At 45.8% G+C, this 23,280-nt stretch overlaps 1 long non-coding RNA gene across 1 annotated transcript; it reads right to left on the bottom strand.

The window, feature by feature from the left end:
• Nucleotides 1–8,159: 8,159 nt before the first annotated feature.
• Nucleotides 8,160–22,406, bottom strand: LOC126412752 (uncharacterized). The gene is made up of 3 exons (XR_007575335.1): nucleotides 22,360–22,406; nucleotides 10,027–10,179; nucleotides 8,160–8,291 (listed from the first exon to the last, which is right to left on the bottom strand). It is a non-coding gene; the product is annotated as an uncharacterized LOC126412752 (long non-coding RNA).
• Between the last annotated feature and the right edge of the window lie 874 nt (nucleotides 22,407–23,280).

The following is a 23,280-nucleotide window of genomic DNA, read 5'->3' as shown; positions in this document are numbered from 1 at the left end:
GTCGGTACCCGTGGGCGTTGCACTCGCAGTCGCAAAAAACGTTGGGCAGATATATTTCTCCGATGCTGAGCGATCAGCTAGGAAGCGCCCCATCCATGTCGGTACCCGTGGGCGTTGCACTCGCAGTCGCAAAAAACGTTGGGCAGATATATTTCTCCGATGCTGAGCGATCAGCTAGGAAGCGCCCCATCCATGTCGGTACCCGTGGGCGTTGCACTCGCAGTCGCAAAAAACGTTGGGCAGATATATTTCTCCGATGCTGAGCGATCAGCTAGGAAGCGCCCCATCCATGTCGGTACCCGTGGGCGTTGCACTCGCAGTCGCAAAAAACGTTGGGCAGATATATTTCTCCGATGCTGAGCGATCAGCTAGGAAGCGCCCCATCCATGTCGGTACCCGTGGGCGTTGCACTCGCAGTCGCAAAAAACGTTGGGCAGATATATTTCTCCGATGCTGAGCGATCAGCTAGGAAGCGCCCCATCCATGTCGGTACCCGTGGGCGTTGCACTCGCAGTCGCAAAAAACGTTGGGCAGATATATTTCTCCGATGCTGAGCGATCAGCTAGGAAGCGCCCCATCCATGTCGGTACCCGTGGGCGTTGCACTCGCAGTCGCAAAAAACGTTGGGCAAATATATTTCTCGGAAGAGTAACGACAGTTCGAGCCTCCTGCGTGGGAAGAGAAAACGTTGGGCAAATATATTTCTCGGAAGAGTAACGACAGTTCGAGCCTCCTGCGTGGGAAGAGTCTTTCTAGGCCCTGACCCACGGGAAGGGTGTAGCTTCCCCCATCCCGGACATTTGACGTCGTCACACTACCGGTATTGACTAATAGACTGATTGCTGATAATCATTTGCCATACACTGGGGGAAACGGCCGACAGGGGTAGCAACATAGTGGAGCCGCAGTGTCACTAATGTACAGAGATAGAACACTTTCGACTGGAACCAGTCATAGATGCAGAGCCATCAGAATACAGATAATATATACAACCGTCCCTATACATGCTGAAAGACTCTGCACACAATGAGAACCACACGTCAGCCAGCCACCCGCTATACAAGTAAACATTTAACCAAGCACAAGGAAGGAACCCCAAAGAAAAAAATCAAATAAAACCCCCAAAAGATTATAAAGGACAGGGAACTCCAACTATTTAAATTTAAAAGAATTAGCTCTCCCTAAAGTCCCTAAGGCCACACTTAAGAGGCCACCAAAATTGGTTACAAAAAGTCTTATACATTTGCTCCTTTTCTTTAAAAGAAACACACGGCTGCTTAACTTCTGCTGGAAGTCCGGTATTGCTCGTGTAGGATAGACCAGGCAGCATCCCAAGCTAGGCGGTCGCAAGGCCCGGCGAGCAAAATCAGGAGAGCAGTCAGGCAGGGAGCAAACACATATCCTCCATCCTGAACCGGCAGACCGCGTACAACCAACTCCACATATACGTGGTTGCTTCCCACCTCGTACCTCGCGGCGTCTCAGCAGGTAGCCCGAGCAAACGAGAACAGCCCCTCGCCCCGCGAATGCGGAAAACAACAAGGCAAGCAAAGATAAGAAACATCGAAGGATCGATAATGGACATCCAAGAGACTGGCGCGCCAGTAACGAGCACTACGACTCACACGTAGTGACGTTTCTGGCAATATTTGCTGTGTATCTCTACAGCAGGATATACACTGAGGTGTGGAAAGTCAAGGGGTAGCGATTGCACGTATACAGATACCGCGTACACAAGGCATAAAAGGGCAATGCACTGGCGGAGCTGTTATTTGTGCTCGGGTTATTCATGTGCAAAGATGTAAAGGTAGTTGGAGCTGGATGCATGAGACATTCAATTTCGGAAATCGGTAGGAACTCAATATTCTGAGACCCACAGTGTCAAGAGTGAGCCGAAAATACCAAACTTCAGGCATTACCTCTAACCACGGACAACGTAGCGGCCAACGCCCTTCACTTAGCGACCAACAGCAGCGGTGTTTGCATGGAGTTGTCAGTGGTGGCGGACTAGCGGCACGGCGTGAAATGGCCGCAGAAATCAATGTCAGACATACGACGAACGTATCTGTTAGCACAGTGGGGCGAAATGCGGCGTTAATGGCCTATGGTAGAAGACGATCGATGCGAGTGCCTTTGCTAACAACACGACGTCGCCTGCATCGCCTCTCCTGGGCTTGTGACCATACCGGTTGGACACTAGACGACTAGAAAACGTCCCGATTTCAGCTGGTACGAGTTGCTGGTAGGGTTCGACTGTGGCGCAGACCCCACGAAGCCATGGATCCTAGTTGTGAACAATCCACTGTGTAAGCTGCTGAGGTGCTGGTGGCTCCATAATGGTGTGGACTGTGTTTGCATGGAATGGTCCGGGTCCTCTGGTCCAGCTGAACTGATCACTGACTGGAATTACTTTCGGCTACCTGGAGACAATTTGCAGCCATCCATGGACTTCATGTTCCCAACAGCGATGTCATATCGAGGGGCCTCAACTGTTTAGGACTGGTTTGAAGAACATTCTGGACAATTTTAACGAATGATTTGGCCATCCAGATCTTCGACATGAATCCCATCGAACGGAATATGGGACATACTAGAGAGTTCAGTTAGTGCGCAAAAGCCTGCACTGGCAACATTTCCGCAATTATAGAGGGCCTTAGAGGTGGCATAGCTCGATATTTCTGGAGGGGAATTGCAGCGATTTGCCGAGTCCACGCCACGTCGAGTTGCTGGACTATGCCGGGTGGAAGGAGGTCCGACAAAGTTTTAGGACGTATCCCATGACGTTTCTCACCCCAGTGTAACGGGCATCTTACTGTCCTCTTATTTCAGCTGTATTGACGAAATGATGTTCAGTGTTTCTTATTGTAATTCGTAAGTAGTAACTAAAGTTAATAACCAGGGCCCAACCACATTTTATGAGAAAAAGTGTTTGTAACATCATCTGTTTTCATTCTGGCAGCTGGCGCAGGGGATTCCTCCATACACTGATTTCGATAAAACAATGAAAACGAGAACAAATCCCTAGAGAGGGAGAGTGAGAGACTGAGAGTGAAACTGACTGAGAGAATGTTACCTCGAACATAGTAAAAGGAAACCTTGAGAGTAGTGGTGCAAAAGCAGAAGCAGGGGCAGCGGCTTGAAACTTCCAACGTCACGTCTGGCGACTCGTGGTATTGGATGTGAGCGCGGCATATCGCATAATGGCGCATGAGCAACCACCGTAGTCGCTGCGAGCTCCCAATGGGTAATTTTTGTATCCCGCCTGGAAGGCGGCGCGTGAGTAGGAGAAGGGGCAGCAGGAAATTACGTCGGTACAGCAGTGAGTTTAAAAATGGTTTATGGGTGCAAGAAAGAATACAAAACCTGCAAGGTGGTGCGAAATTGAAGCGAAGTTTCGTGGCTGGCTGCACCTGCTGAAATGGGGAGAAGCAGTTGCGGAGCTCGTAGACCTCGACAGCACCGGCTAGAGGCCCAGTCATCTGTGTCTCTCGTAGTGCCAACTTGAGAAACTATTCTGTGGCATCGCTGATATTGATACCACAGTATTTATGGCACTCGACAGCAATAAGATGTAACACGAGAGTGCTCCTGAAGTGATGGAAAGTCGACCTTGGACTAGGATGGGTGCAACTTTCACATTACGGCTACTTACAAAGCGACACGTCTGGCACCTCCAACCAAGTGCGTTTGACTCGCGCTGAGCGGCGGTCTCCCAGGTCTTTCATCACTACTGACACCTCTCCACAGTGCTAGTAGTATGACGCATGTGAGAAGAGGTGTGCCTGTGTGACCGTATGCCCTCTGGTAATATTTGAACCTAATGGGTCGAAATTCTAAGATAATCTGCTGACTTCAAGGATTTAGTACTAATTAAACGTTGAACAGCAAAGACTTTTTAGTCTCCCCCACTTGACAACAGTCCGCCTTGCAAGCATGAGATCGGTGTGTTTTGTTGGTGGGAGAAAAATAGTTCTGTTACTCAAATTGAGTGATTTAATTAAGAACTTTTTAATTAATCAGTTGATAGGTCCGTGTTCAGTATTAGTCAACTCCTGATCTCACATGTGAATCTGTAATCGGATATTTTGAATTAATTTTGTATAATTCTGTCTCTTTGTTTTTGGTACAGGGAAATGAGTCTTGATGGCTTCGTTATGTCCTTTGCCTGTCCACGAAAAGTGTGTTACAGTTTCCACGTAGGCAGCCATTAGAGGCGGTAATAATTTAACGGAATACAAGCATCATTTTATGAGATTTAATGCCTTTGCTACTAACATTCGTGACGTAACCCCCCGTTTTTTAATTTTTTAAAACACTCAACTCCGTTTATGATAAGGTATCTCCTAATCTACACTCCGGGAAATTGAAATAAGAACACCGTGAATTCATTGTCCCAGGAAGGGGAAACTTTATTGACACATTCCTGGGGTCAGATACATCACATGATCACACTGACAGAACCACAGGCACATAGACACAGGCAACAGAGCATGCACAATGTCGGCACTAGTACAGTGTATATCCACCTTTCGCAGCAATGCAGGCTGCTATTCTCCCATGGAGACGATCGTAGAGATGCTGGATGTAGTCCTGTGGAACGGCTTGCCATGCCATTTCCACCTGGCGCCTTAGTTGGACCAGCGTTCGTGCTGGACGTGCAGACCGCGTGAGACGACGCTTCATGCAGTCCCAAACATGCTCAATGGGGGACAGATCCGGAGATCTTGCTGGCCAGGGTAGTTGACTTACACCTTCTAGAGCACGTTGGGTGGCACGGGATACATGCGGACGTGCATTGTCCTGTTGGAACAGCAAGTTCCCTTGCCGGTCTAGGAATGGTAGAACGATGGGTTCGATGACGGTTTGGATGTACCGTGCACTATTCAGTGTCCCCTCGACGATCACCAGTGGTGTACGGCCAGTGTAGGAGATCGCTCCCCACACCATGATGCCGGGTGTTGGCCCTGTGTGCCTCGGTCGTATGCAGTCCCGATTGTGGCGGTCACCTGCACGGCGCCAAACACGCATACGACCATCATTGGCACCAAGGCAGAAGCGACTCTCATCGCTGAAGACGACACGTCTCCATTCGTCCCTCCATTCACGCCTGTCGCGACACCACTGGAGGCGGGCTGCACGATGTTGGGGCGTGAGCGGAAGACGGCCTAACGGTGTGCGGGACCGTAGCCCAGCTTCATGGAGACGATTGCGAATGGTCCTCGCCGATACCCCAGGAGCAACAGTGTCCCTAATTTGCTGGGAAGTGGCGGTGCGGTCCCCTACGGCACTGCGTAGGATCCTACGGTCTTGGCGTGCATCCGTGCGTCGCTGCGGTCCGGTCCCAGGTCGACGGGCACGTGCACCTTCCGCCGACCACTGGCGACAACGTCGATGTACTATGGAGACCTCACGCTCCACGTGTTGAGCAATTCGGTGGTACGTCCACCCGGCCTCCCACATGCCCACTATACGCCCTCGCTCAAAGTCCGTCAACTGCACATACGGTTCACGTCCACGCTGTCGCGGCATGCTACCAGTGTTAAAGACTGCGATGGAGCTCCGTATGCCACGGCAAACTGGCTGACACTGACGGCGGCGGTGCACAAATGCTGCGCAGCTAGCCCCATTCGACGGCCAACACCGCGGTTCCTGGTGTGTCCGCTGTGCCGTGCGTGTGATCATTGCTTGTACAGCCCTCTCGCAGTGTCCGGAGCAAGTATGGTGGGTCTGACACACCGGTGTCAATGTGTTCTTTTTTCCATTTCCAGGAGTGTATGTGTCTTACAGTGATGTAACTTTGCAGGTAGATTCAGTGGTATACATGGATAGTGTCTGTCAAAAGTGAAGAGAATAGGGTCACTAGTAAAGAAGTAATAAGTTCAAACGTCATACCTGATACTGAAGTTTCACTGCATGGACAGTGAAAATGTAACAGGCTGTAGGTCATTCTCCTTTCATTGTTTTGTGGCGGTGTGTCAGCGACAAAAGGCTTCGAAAGTACTTGAAATTGTGTGTAATGTTCGTTATAATTCGCCAAGTACTCTCGTTCTCAAATTCAGGATGAATATAGTCTGCGTTATTTGCGATTTACAGAGGGTGTAGTAAGCATCAAAGTAAGGAAAAAAGTTACTGTAAACATTGGTCTTAAGCCTCATATCTTCGGAGTTATGGCCTGCGTGTGTACGAGGAGTATATCTTGCAAACAGAGCACTTTGGATCGAGACAAATGAGGAAGCAGCGTACGTACTAGACGTTCAAACAGCGCAGCGTGTTCTCTTTAATATCAAGTACGCTTAGAACACAAGAACACGTACAGCATTCCACAGAGTACTGCAGAACGTAGTGTATCGATCAGGCGTGTTATTTTCATCTAGTGTACCCGTAGCATTCGTATGGCGAATTGTTTGTTTATTACGACACAGCAGTACATTACTGAAATTTGTTTCCGTGTCCCTCACTTCACGTACAGCTCTCAATGGGGGCCTACTATTCGAAATAGGAGATGGCAGATACGGTGTTCTGCTACGTGAAAGCAGATGGAAGTAACCTACGGGAATGGAACCTCTATGTTGTCAAATATCCATGACGCTGCACATCATCTGTAAAGATGTTCAGTGGCTTGTTCGAGGGACTTTCGGAAACGGGAACCTTTGCACCACGAACATGGGCCTCGAACGAGTCGCAAACCCGATATGGAGTAGCGGCTATTAGAACATGCGGAGGACAACCCTGGAACGAAAGGCTGCAGCGGAAGGTGTTGCTACGTCTGTTGCCTGTGCTCTATCCCTACCATATGCAGCGAGTCCATGCTCTGCTGCCAAACGATCGGTCAACCAGACTGGAATCCTGCCATAGTTTCTCTAAGCATGTGCTCATGACCTGCAGTTCACGGCAAGAGTGTTGTTTACTGATGAGGTGGGCTTCACGACAGCTGGTATCATCAATTAGTTTAATACACACTTATGGGCCGATGGCAACCCATACGCTTCTGAAGAGTGGGGACACCAGCACAACATTTGGGCCGGCGTCCGCGGGGACAGACTGCCTGCTCCCTACGTTCTACATGGCACACTAAATTGTGCTAGGTATCGTCACTTCCTTCGGAACCAATCACCTGCGTTGCTAGAGAGTGTGCCATTACATGAACAACTGCAAATGTGGTAAGGCATGTTGGGGCACCGGCCCATTTTCAACTTCGGATGAGTTGACACCTAACACGAACCTTTCAGGACTTAACTCTTCCAGTTTTTGGCTTTAGGGACACGAAAAGACCTTGGTGCACGCGATCCCCCATAAATGATGCGGATATATTTCGAGAAAACGTGTTCAGTGCCTGTGACGCAATCCGGCAACAATCAGCGTTGTTCCAAAGGATGCGGTATTTCAAGAAACGTAGGATGGAAGGCTGCATTGCAATGGACAGCAGGCACATGGAGCACATATTGTGAAGAATAGCGGAGAGACAAGGTGATCATTAACGGTAGTGGTAGTTTAGACGATAATTCCGAAGATCAGAGGTTTACGATCAGCGTTTACAGGAACTTTTTTCCACTTGTTGCACGTCATCCCCTTTAGATGTTGGAACCTGTTTCCCAGACGCCCTGTATGTTGACAGTTTCCACTTTAGTACTTTACTTTTGTAATTACGTCTTTATTGTAAGATTATATCTGTTAACTAGTAGATTACGACAGCATTTTTAATATTTTAAAATCGGTCAATAATATTATGAAATACTCGGAACCTAATTTTTGTTGCCTCTGTAAGCCCTTATCTAGGCAACCTGCAACTGAGTTCGGATGTCCGGGTGTTCATTTTCGGCGTTTAATAATAGAGATATTACTACAGAGGTCGTGCTAGTTAGTGGTGTCACGTAAAGAGTTCAGAGGTGACTAAGAGTGAACGGCGTACTCTGTTGGAAAGAAAAGCAAGTTTGAAAGCTGTCGAGGTGTCACCTTGTATCAGTGTTACTGTATGTGATATAAATTTGCAGTGAAAGTACACTAGCACCTTTACAGGAATGTCGCTGTTACTATACCGGTAGGTACTCTTCAGGTACGAAAAACAATTTGCAAATGGTATGTGGACTGGATCAGAAAACATCATGGAGGAGAATAAGTTAGCAAAACAGTAATGAAAAAAAAAAACATTTCCTTGTTTGGACAGTTTTATTTCAACCACAAAATTATCTACGTCACACAAAACTTAACAGCATGTTGACTGTAGCCTTCTTGGTCAAAGCATTGACGGTCAGCTCTGCTCACCGGATGATATCATGATATCACCTTGCAATCTGGAATGACAAACGACAAACAAATTATGATTTGTTAATAAAATCATCATGGCGAAATTGTCTTACGAGTTTAAGCACTGATATTTCTTCTGCCAAATATTAAGAATGTCTTTAAATGACGGGCATTACGTTCCAGTATCTTTAACTAAACATCTCCAATACGTAAGGCATGTAAAACAAACATGACTGGTGCCGGGGACTGACTGTAGGAATTATTTGGAAGGGATTCATTCTACGTAAAGCAGCCACGCGTCCGGTTACAAGCCTATTGCCAACCGCTGGTGTTTTTACGAATGTTTCGTACGGCTTCTTTAAACTATGCCTTACGTAAAGCAAAACTATTTCTTTTTTGTTTATCCAGATATGTTTCGATACCTTTGTGTCATCGCTTGTGGGTCTCCTTTCATTTCTGGAATTACATTGCTAGTGAAAATTGATTTTGACAAGACGTGTAATTCCAGAAAGAAATTGAGAGCTACAGAAGAAGACGCATAAGAGTCGAAAAATGTCTGAGCAAATAAAAAAGAAATACATTCTGTTTTGCTTAAGGCGGAGTTTTTTCTTGTTCTTTCAATTTTCTTTTAAACCAAATTTAATTCGCAAACACAGAGAAAAGATCAACAGGAGCGTCCAATCCCAGCAATATATTTGGTACTGTTATACAGTGACTTTGTATCCTAGTTGTCGTTGGAGGACATAGAGGTGAATAGCACAACAAAGGGAAAGGTTATGGAGTATTACAACATACTGAAAAACTATGTCACAAAGGGATATCAAGTAACTGAAACATTTATTTATTAAGAAATCTTTGACACAGAAACAATAGTAATAATGAAGTTAATAAACTGAGACCATTCGACTGTTGATTATCCAATGTTTTGTTTGTACGAATGGTTTGCTAATAAATGATAGTATCATAATAGCACGTGGTTACGAACTCATAGTACTTGAGTCGACATACGCTTTCTGGAAGAAGTTGTGGAATCCACAAACAGGCAGCACTGACCGAAAACGTAGCTCAGGTACACACTTGCTGACTGATTCGACTTGTGACTGATGCACTAAAAGCATGTTCAATACAGCACTGAGTAGTTGACACACAACGTCTTAGCACTTAACACTGAATTGTTCCACAAAGTCCTGTGTTTGGTATAGTGACAGAGTTATATTCGTTTTGGCAGTATCTTCACTTATTCGTGACTCCTAATTTTATTCATTCTTCACATTTGTTTCTGGTGCTTCTCTTTTCAATGTCATGGAGTTCCCACCACTTCGACCAAAAAATCGCAGTAAATCAATTAGAGATGAAATGATATATCGTACAGTGATTATTAACCCTAAATTGGTTTAAACGCGGAAGTCTTTCACTAAGGGAAAAAAGTTAATGAACAGTGCCCTGTTGACACCAACATCATTAGACAGTTCACAAGCGGTGACTGAAGTTATTGAGAAAACCGCTGAAATCCTAAATGAGGACGGCTGGGCAGGTATTTTAAACAACCAACTCCTCCAGAGTATGAGCTCATGGTCTTACCACAGCCTCACCTCATTTTACTAACTTCTCTGCCATGTGGCCTTCCTTCAACAAGCAAACCAGTTTACTTTGCAGGAAGTGCTAATTTCGTTGCCCGAAATGGAGACAAAGCTTCTTTGGAAACTAGAAACGAAGGTGGAGATTCGTTACGTGCAGTGAAAGAGTCCTAGTAGTTACAGAGGTCAGTAGAGAGCTACGTACCGTCTCCCTGCTCGCAGTTGTGGACGTTCATGCTGCACCTGTTGCTGAACATGGTGACGGTACCCCCCTTGCAGCGTGCTGTCACAGGGTTGTACTCCAGTGTGCAGAAGGATGGGCACTGCTCGTCACAGCTCGCCAGGCACCCCAGCAGCACTGCAGAAGAGCAACACGACAGTATCAGAACACTGTGCCCTGCTTCTGACCACGAAAGAGCCAAACAAGTGTACACGTTTCTGAGAGTCTCGGACAATATACACACATCAAAAAAAGTTTTCCATCACCCTGTTTCCCAGAACTCCTGAAGACAGACGTTGACTGTGGATATGGTATTACAGACTCAGTCCCTTTGACTGTTCAGAGATATCACTAAACCTGTCCAAATATGTAAACAACCATGCATGAGCAGGTCCTATTAGACGGAGGGGGCCCGACAGCCGATCAGTTCCAGTCTTTCCAGGAGGGAGGTACACAGCTCCTGTTGTCTGTAGTTCAACCATACCTAGACGGTCAATATGGCGGTTAGATCACGTTCGCATTGTTACTTTGTGCCAGGAAGGGCTCTCAACCAGGGAAGTGTCCTGGCGTCTCGGAGTGAACCAAAGCGATGTTGTTCGGACATGGAGCAGATACAGAGAGACAGGAACTGTCGATGACATGCCTCGCTCAGGCTACCGAAGGGCTACTACTGCAGTGGATGACCAGTACCTACGGATTATGGCTCGGGGGAACCCTGACAGCAACGCCACCATGTTGAATAATGCTTTTCGCGCAGCTGCAGGACGTCGTGTTCCGGCTCAAACTGTGCGCAATAGGCTGCATGATACGCAACTTCACTCCCGACGTCCATGGCGAGGTCCATCTTTGCAACCACGACAGGATGCAGCGCTGTACGGCTGGGCCCAGAAACATGCCGAACGGACCGCTCAAGGCTGGCCTGTCTTCACTGATGAGTGTCGCGTATGCCTTCAACCATCTAACATTCTGCGTGGTGTCTGCTTGTTCTATGTCGTGTCTCCCTACCACTTTCGCGCATCGACGCTCTGAGCGTGTTTTTTAGGGAATTGACTAGTTTGAACCTGGGACCTGTTGCTGGTAAGGAGACGCCAGACCACACATGACATGTAGAATTCAGAAGAGTTTAGTGAGACTAGCGATGATATAACCAAATACTTAATGATTTCAGTGTCAGCTCCACTGCACTCCCTGTAAAAGAATCTTAATACTAACTAAATTTAGTGGAAGGGGTTCAAGGCTTTCCTATTTTTAGTTAGTTGGTAAAAATAACGTCGAAAAAGCAGTTAAGTTCACCATTGGAAATTTTATTCTACTCACAAAACATTGTTTATAAATTGCACTATTGATAAAAGGAAATGTTTTAATACAGAATGGTAAAAACCAACTGCATTCAACAAAAATGTGAACGAATATTCCCTGAATGGGTTTCCAAGTTCTACAATGGATCGAAGGATGACCTATGCCATATCACATCTATAATCTAGGTTTAAATTAAGTTTCACAAAAGAGAAAACTATCAAAATGGTCTACAGTGACCCTCAATTATCTTTAATTACTTATCTAACTTGTCGTAAATTACAGTGGCTGATGTGGCTTCTCAATAACTATATAACAGAAAAATCATCGCGTTTCAGATTTTTTACAAGTGGCAAATGTGAACACCATGAGCTTTAATTGACGATCGACACTAGTATTACGCAAAACGGGGATGTAACAGATGAGACTTCTGCAGTTCTGAGTGAAGCTTTTTGTGCTGTTATGCGGCATGACGTGCGTTCATTACCTTGTCGGTGTTCGTCAGGGGGCGGCGGACAGCACAGCTCCACTCACCTCGCCGTCTCGGAAGCAACTCCATCCTAACTTCTCCTTACTACAATTTACCAAAGTTGGTTTAAAAAAACTATCTGGCTGTGTTTTCATCTGACCAATCAGGGTCTCAATGTTAACCTTAAGCTCTGCCTACAAAAATTCTGTCTATCCAATGAGAAACGTTATACTTTTCGTGGTGGGGCAATGTTTTTAAAGTTTGCAAAGTAACAGAGACGCGAAAAAGTCTCACGCTAGAACGTGCAGCTGGTGTGGTCCTTTTAGCGTTATCGTAAGATCTATAGTGTTCTTCTGGAGGGCTCTATCTTTTAACATGGGCTGGGGGGTGGTCCTGATGTAACAGAGACGCAAAAAAGTCTAAAACTTGCGGGTGGTGTGGTCCTAGCGGTTAGCTGGCGACGTCGGTGTCCGTCCGTCCCTTATCGTAGGGCCTTTCAGCTTAACACGGTTTTGCTCTCTGCTTCCGTTCTCGTTTCTCCCATCGGAACGGCGTCTGTCTCACGGTGGGAAGGTATGACATGCATTTAGGCATTCTTGTGTTAGTCTGTGGTATTCCATTTGCTCACTCGTTACTCGTATTACTTTGCTTAATTTAATGTCACGATTTATTCGGAGCTATGTGACATACTACTGGATTTGCTTATCATGTCAGGGTTTCCATGGAAGGTGTTGGATTTGCCTGACACCTTACAGCCAGACAATCGTCGGAGACGTGTGTGGAGACAACCCGGTCAGGCTGAACGCCTTAACACACTGTCCAGCGAGTGCAGCAAGGTGGAGGTTCCCTGGTGTTTTGGGGCAGCATTATGTGGGGCAGACGAACGCCGCTGGTGGTTATGGAAGGCACCGTACGATACGTGAACGCCATCTCCCGACCGATAATGCAACGATATCGGCAGCATATTGGCGAGGCATTCGTCTTCATGGACGACAATTCGCGCCTCCATCGTGCACGTCTTGTGAATGAATTCCTTCAGGATAACGACATCGCTCGACTAGAGTGGCGAGCACGTTTTCCAGACATGAACCCTACCGACATACCTGGGATAAATTTAAAAGGGCTGTTTATTGAAGAAGTGACGCACCAACCACTCTGAGGGATCTACGCCGAATCGCTGTTGAGTAGTTGGGCAATCTGGACCAACACTGCCTTGATGAACTTGTGGTTAGTGTGCCACGACGAATATAGGTATCCATCAGTGCAAGATGACGAACTACTGGGTATTAGAGGTACCGGTGTGTGCAGCGATCTGGACCACCGCCTCTGAAGGTCTCACTGTATTGGGGTACAACATGCAATATGTGGTTTTCATGAGGGCGGAAATGATGTTTATGTTGATCTCTATTTCAATTTTCTGTACAAGTTCCGAACTCTCGGAATCGAGGTGATGCAAAACTTTTTTTGATGTCTGGACGAGTATCTGTCGTGATAACAACAACTTTTATGAGAAACGCCAGTATTCCAGCTCTGTGGAGGTGGTGACGAACTGAGATACTGACAGATTATAGGCCGAAGCGAAAAAGAATGTTACTTATACACCTGGAGACGAAGAAGGGTAGAAAGTGGTGGAGACGGGAAGGTTGTTCAAATGGTTCAAATGACTCTGAGCACTATGGGACTTAACATCTGAGGTCATCAGTCCCCTAGAACTTAGAACTACTTAAACCTAACTAACCTAAGCACATTACACACATCCATGCCCGAGGCAGGATTCGAACCTGCGACCTAGCAGTCACGCGGTTCCGGACTGACGCGCCTAGAACCGCACGGCCACCGCGGCCGGCCGAAGGTTGTTAACAATCTACATTGTCAGCAGACGTGGTAGTGACGAGAGGAAAGTGATTTATGTAGTAGTTTTACATCTGTTATCTCACTTGATATGGATGCCCGAAGTATTTCGTAAGTCGTTCAAGAGATTAAGTTTTCGAGAAGAGATAGTACGCAAAGATGCAGACATTTACACAGTATAGGGAACATTCGGAATTTTACTACTGAGATGTCGAAATTACTCTTCCTGTTGTATTCTTTTTCTTGGGAATGACATTCTAGCTTTCTAAAAATTAGAGTACAATAAGGAGGCGCTAGTTAATTTCAACAGTAAAGTGTTTAGCGATAATTTGCGAGAAAAGCATGAAGAAAACAGACCCGTCAAGCTACGTTCGCCTGGTGACAGAGCTAGGAAAGTACACTATTTTGGTTCTTCCTGTCCTCGCATAACGTCGTTCACCACCTTTTCCTTGGAATAAGTTTTATTAGAGTTATTAGTTTTACTCTACTGCGTGGAACACCACACTGGATGATTATAATTAACATTTAAATCCTCCTGAAGCGGCGTAGATGGAGCTGAGACAAGTAATTTAATATAAGACTCTCAGGGTCACAAATGTCGGGAAACATTTGAAATTTGGTTAAGAGATGTTGAACATCTGACGCCACCAGATGACGTACCTCGCCGAACGTGCTGCGGTTGGGCTTGGGCGTCGAGGGATGACAGAGCTACACAGTACTTACATTCGAGCGAAAGGTGCAAATTTCAGAGACCTCTTGTAAATGTGATCTGTTGTAAACGTAGAAGTTACAAAACTGTTGTACTCGCTGTAACCAAGAAAAAGGTGTTCTTATTTTGTGTTTATTTCCTTTTGTCCCTTCTCTTTTTGTTTACAGACAATATTTAGAGAAGAAAACGTACGTCATTTACTGCTTACGATGCAATTCGGAAGCTTATACTCATCTACTTGTGACACAATACGGTAGGTTTTTGTGGTACAGTACTTTGCAATAAACCGCGAGACCGGTAAATAAAATGATAAATCGTACCTAAATGTAAACACATTATTGTCTAACGCAATGAAAAGAAAGCGCCTGCCACAAGCAAGACTCAAACCCTGACACCCTCGCACTGAAGTCCCGCGCTTGGACCCAAAGCCAAAACGACGTGAGCACTTGACTTGGATTGCGATTTTCAGCCGCGGCAGACCGATAGATCGAACAGCTGCACGTAGGGCGAGCTACATTAGCTGATGACGTCACATCTTCAACATCTGTCGTTCACCTTTAGGTTATTTCCGAACGTTTGCAACCCCGTGAATCTTATATTAAATTACTTGTCTCACCGTCAGCTATCTCGCTTCGAAGATTTTCAAACGTTAATAAGAATGACCCTGTACATGATTAATGCAGTAGGAAATAAGGAAATTGTCTTCAATTACAAATTTGTACGGCGATGAGTGCTGTTCAGTAAGCACAGCCGAATAATTCTGAAAACCGAATACCGGGACAACTACTTTATTAATTAACATTTTAATTTAAATTATGCGGTGGCGACCTGTCAACTTTGATTTGAAAAGTTTTATACCTTTTAGCCGGCCAGTGTGGCCGAGCGGTTCTAGGTGCTTCAGTCTGGAACCGCCCGACCGCTACGGTGGCAGGGTTCAATCCTGCCTCGGGCATGGATGTGTGTGATGTCTTTTAGTTAGTTAGGTTTAAGTAGTTCTAAGTTCTAGGGGACTGATGGTCTCAGATGTTAAGTCCCATAGTGCTCAGAGCCATTTGCACCATTTTTTATACCTTTTATCTACACAGGCTGTGACAAAAAGGCATGCAAAACTTCCAGCACACACCCCTCACGCCTATAAAAACAAAATTCGTGTAAAATAGAATCACAGATAACTGGGGCCAGCCACTGTTGAAATTGTTATTTATTTTCATGAACAAGATTTCGCACCTTGTCAGGTTCATCTTCAGATAAGGCACGCACAAGTTCACATATTTATGCTTATAGCATGAGTCCAGGGAACTGGAGATTACATGTGGCAATTTGGGGAGTATTTTTGTTGAAATTCATCGGGCAGTTTCCACTGTAGTGCCAACGGTAGTAGTGAATCCTAGTCAACTGCGGAGCACTTCTACACATGTATTGGACATATGTTATTACAGTTTAAGAACTACATACTTAATTCATACACACAGACATTTAGAATCTTAAATTTCTAGAATAAAAATCTCTCGGTGTACATGCCGCGTCAATTCAGGATAAAACTCCAAGCTTTCGACCACTGCCTCCATGGTCGTCGTCAGGGCTAAATCTGACTATCGTGAACTAGCGAGGTTCCCACTTTTATATGCAAAGGACGGCTTCTGATTGGCTGGAATACGTCATAGCAACAGCGATATGGAGCGTAGTGTAGTGGTGCCCTCTACTTCCATAGATGTAGTTTTTATCCCGCGTTGCTTGCAGCGCCATCCCTTGAATCAGGAGGTAATGTGCGGGAAGTTTTTCTCTGCGATTTTTCTTTATCCAGTGCACTCTCCCAAGTGTTGCTAAGTGCATATCGGTTGTCTCTGTTAAAGTTTTTATCGCTAAGTCTAATTTCGACTGCTTCCCGGATCACAGAGTCCCAGTAATTCGATGCGTGGGCTATTACTCTGGTTTCTTCAAATAAAATCTTATGCTTGTTAAGCAGGCTATGTTCAGCCACCGCTTCCCCCACCTCCTCCTGTTCCTCCAACATCTCCGCACCCTTTACATTGTTCGCAGGCTTGATCCCCCCCACCCTCTGGTTTCCTCCTTCCTCTCCACTTCCCGCCCACTGCCGCACCTCTATCGCTGTATCCCTCCCTCTCTCCACCTCCACACCCTCCATCTCCTTCATCAGGGCAATTTCCAACGCCTCCCCCTCCCGGATGACGAACTTCGCCGTGACATCTACCCTTCCTTCCAACTATAACCTGGCATTGTTCCCCCCCCCCCTCCACAGGGCCCCCTTTTATCCTCTTTCCTCCTTCTCCCAGAGCGGATTTTCCTCCGTCCCCCCTCCCCTGAGGCCCTGCACCCCATACTTGCCTCTCTCCTTCCCACATCCCTCCCTACCTGGCCCTCTTCCGCGCACCCCCCGCTCATATCCCCCCCCTCTTCCCCTCCCTCCCTTCTTCCGGTCTCCCTCATCTCCTCACACCTGGCAGATCCTCCATTTTGATCATCGTCAGTGTGCCACATCAGTGTTGTGTTTAGTGCTGTTTCTCGTGTGCGTCAAGACGTGTGATTTTAATTGTGTACTGCCTTGAGGTTCGCCGTCAGTGTTACGTTATGTGCTATGCCATCCGTCGCTACCTTTATGCGCTGGTGCTCGATGCAGCGGTCGGCAACGGTTCTTACAGACTGGCCCACGTAATTCTTGCCGCATTCGCAAGGAATAGTATAAATTCCCGGCACTCTTAAGCCGAGACTACCTTTGACTGATCTCAACATTTCCTTAATTTTCCTAGGTGGTCGGAAAACTGGTTTTATTCCTAGCCTCTTCAGGACTCTGGCTATCTTGCTCGTTGTAGCAGCGCAAAAAGGAAGCCGCGCTATGTGTTGGTCCTCTTCTTGTACATGGCCGGCATCGTGTCTTACTTTCTTGGACAATACTGATTTAATTTCACCGGCAGAATAACCATTCCTCTTGAAAACAGTAGTCAAATGGTTAATCTCGGGACCGAGGTGGTCCTTGTCGGAAATAGTCCTGATTCTGTGTACTAAAGTATTCAGCATAGGTCTCTTCTGAGACGGATGATGGAAGCTGTGGCTATGCAGATATAAGTCTGTATGGGTTGGCTTCCTGTACACATAATGGCCCAGTCGTCCATCCGGCTTTCGCTCCACCAACATATCTAAAAAAGGTAACTTCCTTTCCTTCTCTACCTCCAATGTAAATTTTATGTTTGGATGTTCACCATTTAAATGTTCGACGAACTGCTGCAGCGTGTCGCTGCCGTGTGGCCAGATTAAAAAAGTATCGTCGACGGTATCTGTAGAAGCATGATGGGTGGAGGTGAGCACTGCTCAACGCTCGTTCTTCAAGGTCCTCCATGAAAAAAATCGCTATTGCTGGTGACAGTGGCGAACCCATGGCTGTTCCATCCGTCATTTCATAATAATTTCCACTGTATAAAAAGTAAGTAGTCGTCAAGGTATGCCAGAACAACTTCAAAATTTCTGAGGAAAAATGAGCAGCCAACAGTTGTAATGTGTCATCCACAGGTACTTTGGTGAACAGAGAAACCACGTCGAGGCTGTCCATGATATCACTTGGGCCTATCTTCATCTGTTTTATGATATCAACAAACATTTTTGAATTCTTAATATGATGTGGGCAGTGACCAACTATAGGCGCCAACAATTTAGTTAAGTGTTTGGCAAGCCTGTACGTAGGAGAGCCAATAGCGCTAACGATCGGTCTCAACGGGACGATGTCCTTATGAAATTTCTAGTTTACAAGGTTGGGACAGACAGCATTTGCCTAAAGTAATTTAGGGAACTACAGGAAATTTAGATCAGGTTGGCCAAATGGATATTAGCCCCACCGTTCACCCGAACACAAATCTAGTGTGTTAAAAGCAGCGAAACGCTGCTCGCTTTATCCCCAGCATGCATTGTTTTGTTTGTATACACTTGCAGAGAATGCAAACGTGCATTCATTGTGTCGCACAGTTGCCGGATGTCAGTTCGTGGTTTAGAGTTCCGTGCCCGCTGCACTTGGTCAGTCAGGACGGGAGCAGTTAAAGCCGGTTGTGGCTGGCAGAGTTGTCGTTCGATGACGCCCCATATGTGCTCGATTGGAGACAGATCTGATTATCGAGTAGGTCAAGACAACATGTCGACATTCTTAGTGCATGTTGGGTTTCAACGGCGGTATGTGGGCGAGCGTTATCGTGTTGGAAAACATCCCCTGAAATGCTATTCATGAATGGCAACAGGTCGACTCATCAGAGTAACGTTCAATTTTACAGGCAGGGTGTGTGGGATAACCGCGAGAGAGCTCCTGCTGTCTTTCTAAATCGTATCACAGAACACAACTGCATGTATAGGTCCAGTGTACCTAGATCCCAGACAGGTTGGTTGCAGGCGTTCATTCGGCCTTCTTCTGTACAACACACGGCCATTGCTGATACTGAGGCAGAAGCGGCTTTCGTCAGAAAACCCGACAGACCTCCTCGCCGACCTCCAATAAGCTCTCACTTGACACCACTGAAGTCACAAACGGCGGTGGTTTGGGGTGAGTGGAACACACGCTACGTTTGGCTCGGAGATGTCCTTGAAGCAACCGATTTATATCAGTATGTCGTGTAACTGCGGTGCCAATTGCTGCTCGAACTGCTGCTTCAGGATACACTACTTAAACTAACTTATGCTAAGAACAACACACACACACACCCATGCCCGAGGGAGGACTCGAACCTCCGGCGGGAGGGGCCGCGCAATCCGTGACATGGCGCCTTAAACCGCGCTGCCTCCGAAATCGCATGTGACTTGTTTGTTATCAGCTTCTCGTAGTCCAATTACACGACCTCGTTCAAACTCAGTGAGGCATTGATAATGGCGGCTTTGTCGCCTTAAAATGGCTCTCAGCACTATGGGACTTAACTTCTGAGGTCATCAGTCCCCAAGAACTTAGAACTACTTAAACCTAACTAACCTAAGGACATCACACACAGCCATGCCCGAGGCGGGATTCGAACCTGCGACCGTAGCGGTAGCGCGGTTCCAGACTGTAGCGTCTAGAACCGCTCGGCCACTTCGGCCGGCTTTGTCGCCTTAAAAACATATTTGACTAAAGTCAGCCGCGCGGGATTAGCTGAGCGGTCTAGGGCGCTGCAGTCATGGACTGTGCGGCTGATCCCGGCGGAGGTTCGAGTCTTCCCTCGGGCTTAGATGTGTGTGTTTGTCCTTAGGATATTAGGTTAAGTAGTGTGTAAGCTTAGGGACTGATGACCTTAGCAGTTAAGTCCCATAAGATTTCACAAACATTTGAACTAAAGTCTTCTCACCATGTGCAATCTTTAAGGAAACTAACGCTCACGACCGGTACACCGTGCATTTAAAGCAAACCTGATCTGTATCCTCATAGTGGCGGTACTAGGACCACTCTTATGCGACTAGCGCGAAATTTGGATAGACATCATCTTTCAGATGTGTAAACACGCGTAACGAAAAAAAAAGGTTCAAATGGCTCTGAGCACTATGGGACTTAACATCTGAGGTCATCAGTCCCCTAGAACTTAGAACTATTTAAACCTAACTAACGTAAGAACAACACACACATCCATGGCCGAGGCAGGATTCGATCCTGCGACCGTAGCAGTCGCGCGGTTCCAGACTGAAGCGCCTACAATCGCTCGGCTACATCGGCCGGCAAACACGCCTAACGGCTTTCATTTATGTTGTACAACTCCTTCTTGTTGTTGAGATTCTTTTGCCTCAGTGTATATATCTTTTTCAAACTAACAGCCCAGTACACGGAATCAATACTAGAAATAAGAACGATCTTCGCAAAAACTTAAGGTTGTCTACTTTGGCCAGAAACGTGGCTGTTATTCAGGAAAACAAATTTTCAATAACTTGCAAGCAGACATACAAATTTGAAGTACTAAAACGTTCAGTTTACAAGGAGCATAAATTATTTATTGGTCACCAACTCACGCTCCAGTGAAAAGCTTCTTTAGTAAACCGACTGATGTGTACATATTATTAATGGTATCAAACAATATGAGTATTATGTAAAATTAGACTTCTGTACATTTTCACCGCGGTAATGCGATCAGTGCAAACGATGGTTTTCCTCTTTGATGATATGTGGGAACAACGGTCTACGAATTACCATATACAATTCATTGTATTTTGTGTCAAGTTCGTTATTGTATTTTGAGTCGAGGTATGTTTTGTGTGTTATTCCACATTTATGAGGAACCTTTCGCCCGGTCTCTGTGCAACGTACATTAGCATACCTCTTGCTCGTTGTAAGTACTTATTGTGTATTCTTGTTTTACGTCATGTTCTACATCCTTGGGGATATCCTGACTACGGATCTACGGAGCAAGAAGTACATCTCATGTCAAAAAAAAAAAAAGACATTGCGAATCTGCATCATATGTTTTACGTGAGATCTGGAAACCGACATTTACATGGGCAAAGTTGTCTATGGCGCTAGTTCTACATCTCATGGACGAACAGAGAGAGCCAGGACTCACAAGACATGAACACGAGACATGTTTAAAAAGTTTGACGCGGTATGGCGTTGCGAGCTGTTTCTGTTCGTTTAGACTGAGTAATGTGCTACGAAGAATTGTTAGAAAATGAGTTCCTTCTTCTTTTTCTTCTACCATATTCATACAACGTATTTTCCCCTTCCAGATGCGACAAATGAATTTCAAAAGTCTGTCTGTAGCTTTATGCTACACCATGTATTTTGTTCTTTACCTGTCACCCAAAAAATTTGTTTGCTAAACCGCCAACAGGGACTCCAACGGCCGTAGTTGTTAAAAGTGTGTGTGTGTGTGTGTGTGTGTGTGTGTGTGTGTGTGTGTGTGTGTGTGTGTATGTGTGTGTCAGTTTCACAATCCACCACCAGTTTACAACAGGATAGTGAAGTGGTAAGGGAAATTCGAGGAGGATGGCTGTGCGATGCAAACCATCTGGATCGACCCTGCTTGTTCACATCAAAGAGTGGACCGTACCAGCGACGTGGTGTTGCGAAGCCCCACAAAATCTAGCTATCGAGCTAGTGCAGAACTGAACGCGTTTCAGCTAACAGGGTGGAAAATTCTCCGAAAGCAATTAAGAGAAAGTTATACAATCTGCCCCTGTCGCAAACCTTAAGTGATTGCGACAAACTGCACCATCTGCAATTTTGCATTGATGTGCTGAACCATCTTGAAAGCGAAATCTTCAGTGTTGAAGCTACTTTTCATTTTCTGGAGAGGTCAGCGGACTTGACACATGTATGGGGGCAGAAAATCCATAGGCAACTGTAGAACGAGACAGTCTCTGAACTCTTCTTCTTCGCTAAGAGAACCGTCAACAGTACTGCCTCCAATTGTAGCTGATGCCAGAACTGATAGCAGTGCTTTCATTTTTCACCAATATGGCACCTCTTTACATTTCCACAATTTTGTGCGACATGACCTGAGTGAGTTGTTGTCTCGTCGCTAGATGGCTGTGCTGCGGCCGTTCATCTGGCACTATTGGAGTTGCCACCATGGTCTTCGAAGGTGACGCCTCTCGATGTTTCATTGTGGGCTTACATCTTCCACCTCTATCACATAACCTGGAAGACTTGCGACACCTCATCACAGCAACTGTTTTTACCGTCACTCCTCGTATTCCGAATCGCATATGGACATAACTGGACGATAGGCTAGACGTGTGCCGTTTGACGAAGGGCGGACGCACAGGACATTTACAAACATTGTAGAAACTCCGAGAATTTGTCTTTCAAATATGTTACGTTGTTCTTGGTGGTTAATCTGACAGAGATTTTGAAATTTTGAAATGTTTCATGGAATTTATGACTATTTTGTCTACTGAAAATATTCGAACTCATGTACAAAACACGCGAACACCCACTTCGCAAATCGTAAACAGACGAAATGGTAACGCAGCCAGTACGGAATAAGCCAGGTCGCGCTGAGCGTTAGCTGCCGTGCTACTAATGTGGAATGAAATGGCTTACCAACGAGAACGATGATGTAGCACTTCATTGCCGCAGCGGTCGGTGGGGTCTGGTCACAGGCCGCGTTATGCAGCGATATTTATTCGAAACCCTATCTACACCAGTAGATCCCCGCCCACTGCTTAAGTGGTAACACGACCTACAACCTGTTCTCGTTTTTCCATTGTCTTCGTGCTTGTGCTTGTTTCTTCATGCTCAATTCTAGTTTACTATCTGCCGCTTAGATATTCCTTAGTGACAGAAAACAGTGCCATTTTAATGCGTCCTTTCCAGCGGCAGCGCAACTACTATAATAGTTGTTTTTAAAGTTACTGAACATTGAAAAGTTACGAATTTGCAGTGCAGCATTAACTGATGAAGGTTTTCATGCATGTACATAAGACTAAAGTTCGATACAGAAGCGCAACAGACTGACAATGAATGTACAAGCGCAAGGAACTGATAATAAATGTACAAACGCAACGGGCTAACAGTGAATATGCATCTCACTACAATCAGTATCTAAACGCTACAGAATTGATTTACTGTTATTTAAACAAACATATTCACACGGATAATGTTTCTGACTGCTTAAGAACAGCATTCCATCCGCGCTCCTGTTCCGCATGTAGCCGAGCTTATCAAGGTTTTAACACCGTTGCAGCCCTGTGAAATCAGCGGACAATTGGCACTTGTCTGTTCTCTTTATTGGAGCATGTTTCATACCAGAACATAAAACCAACAGAGCAATGTGTAGTACGCCTTGTAAACGGTAACCGTACAACGCTCTAACTTTGTACTGACCATGCAGCTACCAAATCATTCACATCACGTAGTGCAAATCATATTGTACTAACTTTCTGGATATAACAGTTCAATGATCAAGCGCAAGGTATGCTTTAATAACAACAACAAAAAATAAACGAAACTGCTGTCGCTCAT

Source organism: Schistocerca serialis, chromosome 7, assembly GCF_023864345.2.
Source record: "Schistocerca serialis cubense isolate TAMUIC-IGC-003099 chromosome 7, iqSchSeri2.2, whole genome shotgun sequence".
NCBI classification, from domain to species: domain Eukaryota; kingdom Metazoa; phylum Arthropoda; class Insecta; order Orthoptera; family Acrididae; genus Schistocerca; species Schistocerca serialis.
Note: the sequence above shows the minus strand (reverse complement) of the source record. Positions and strands in the feature narration are given on the sequence as shown.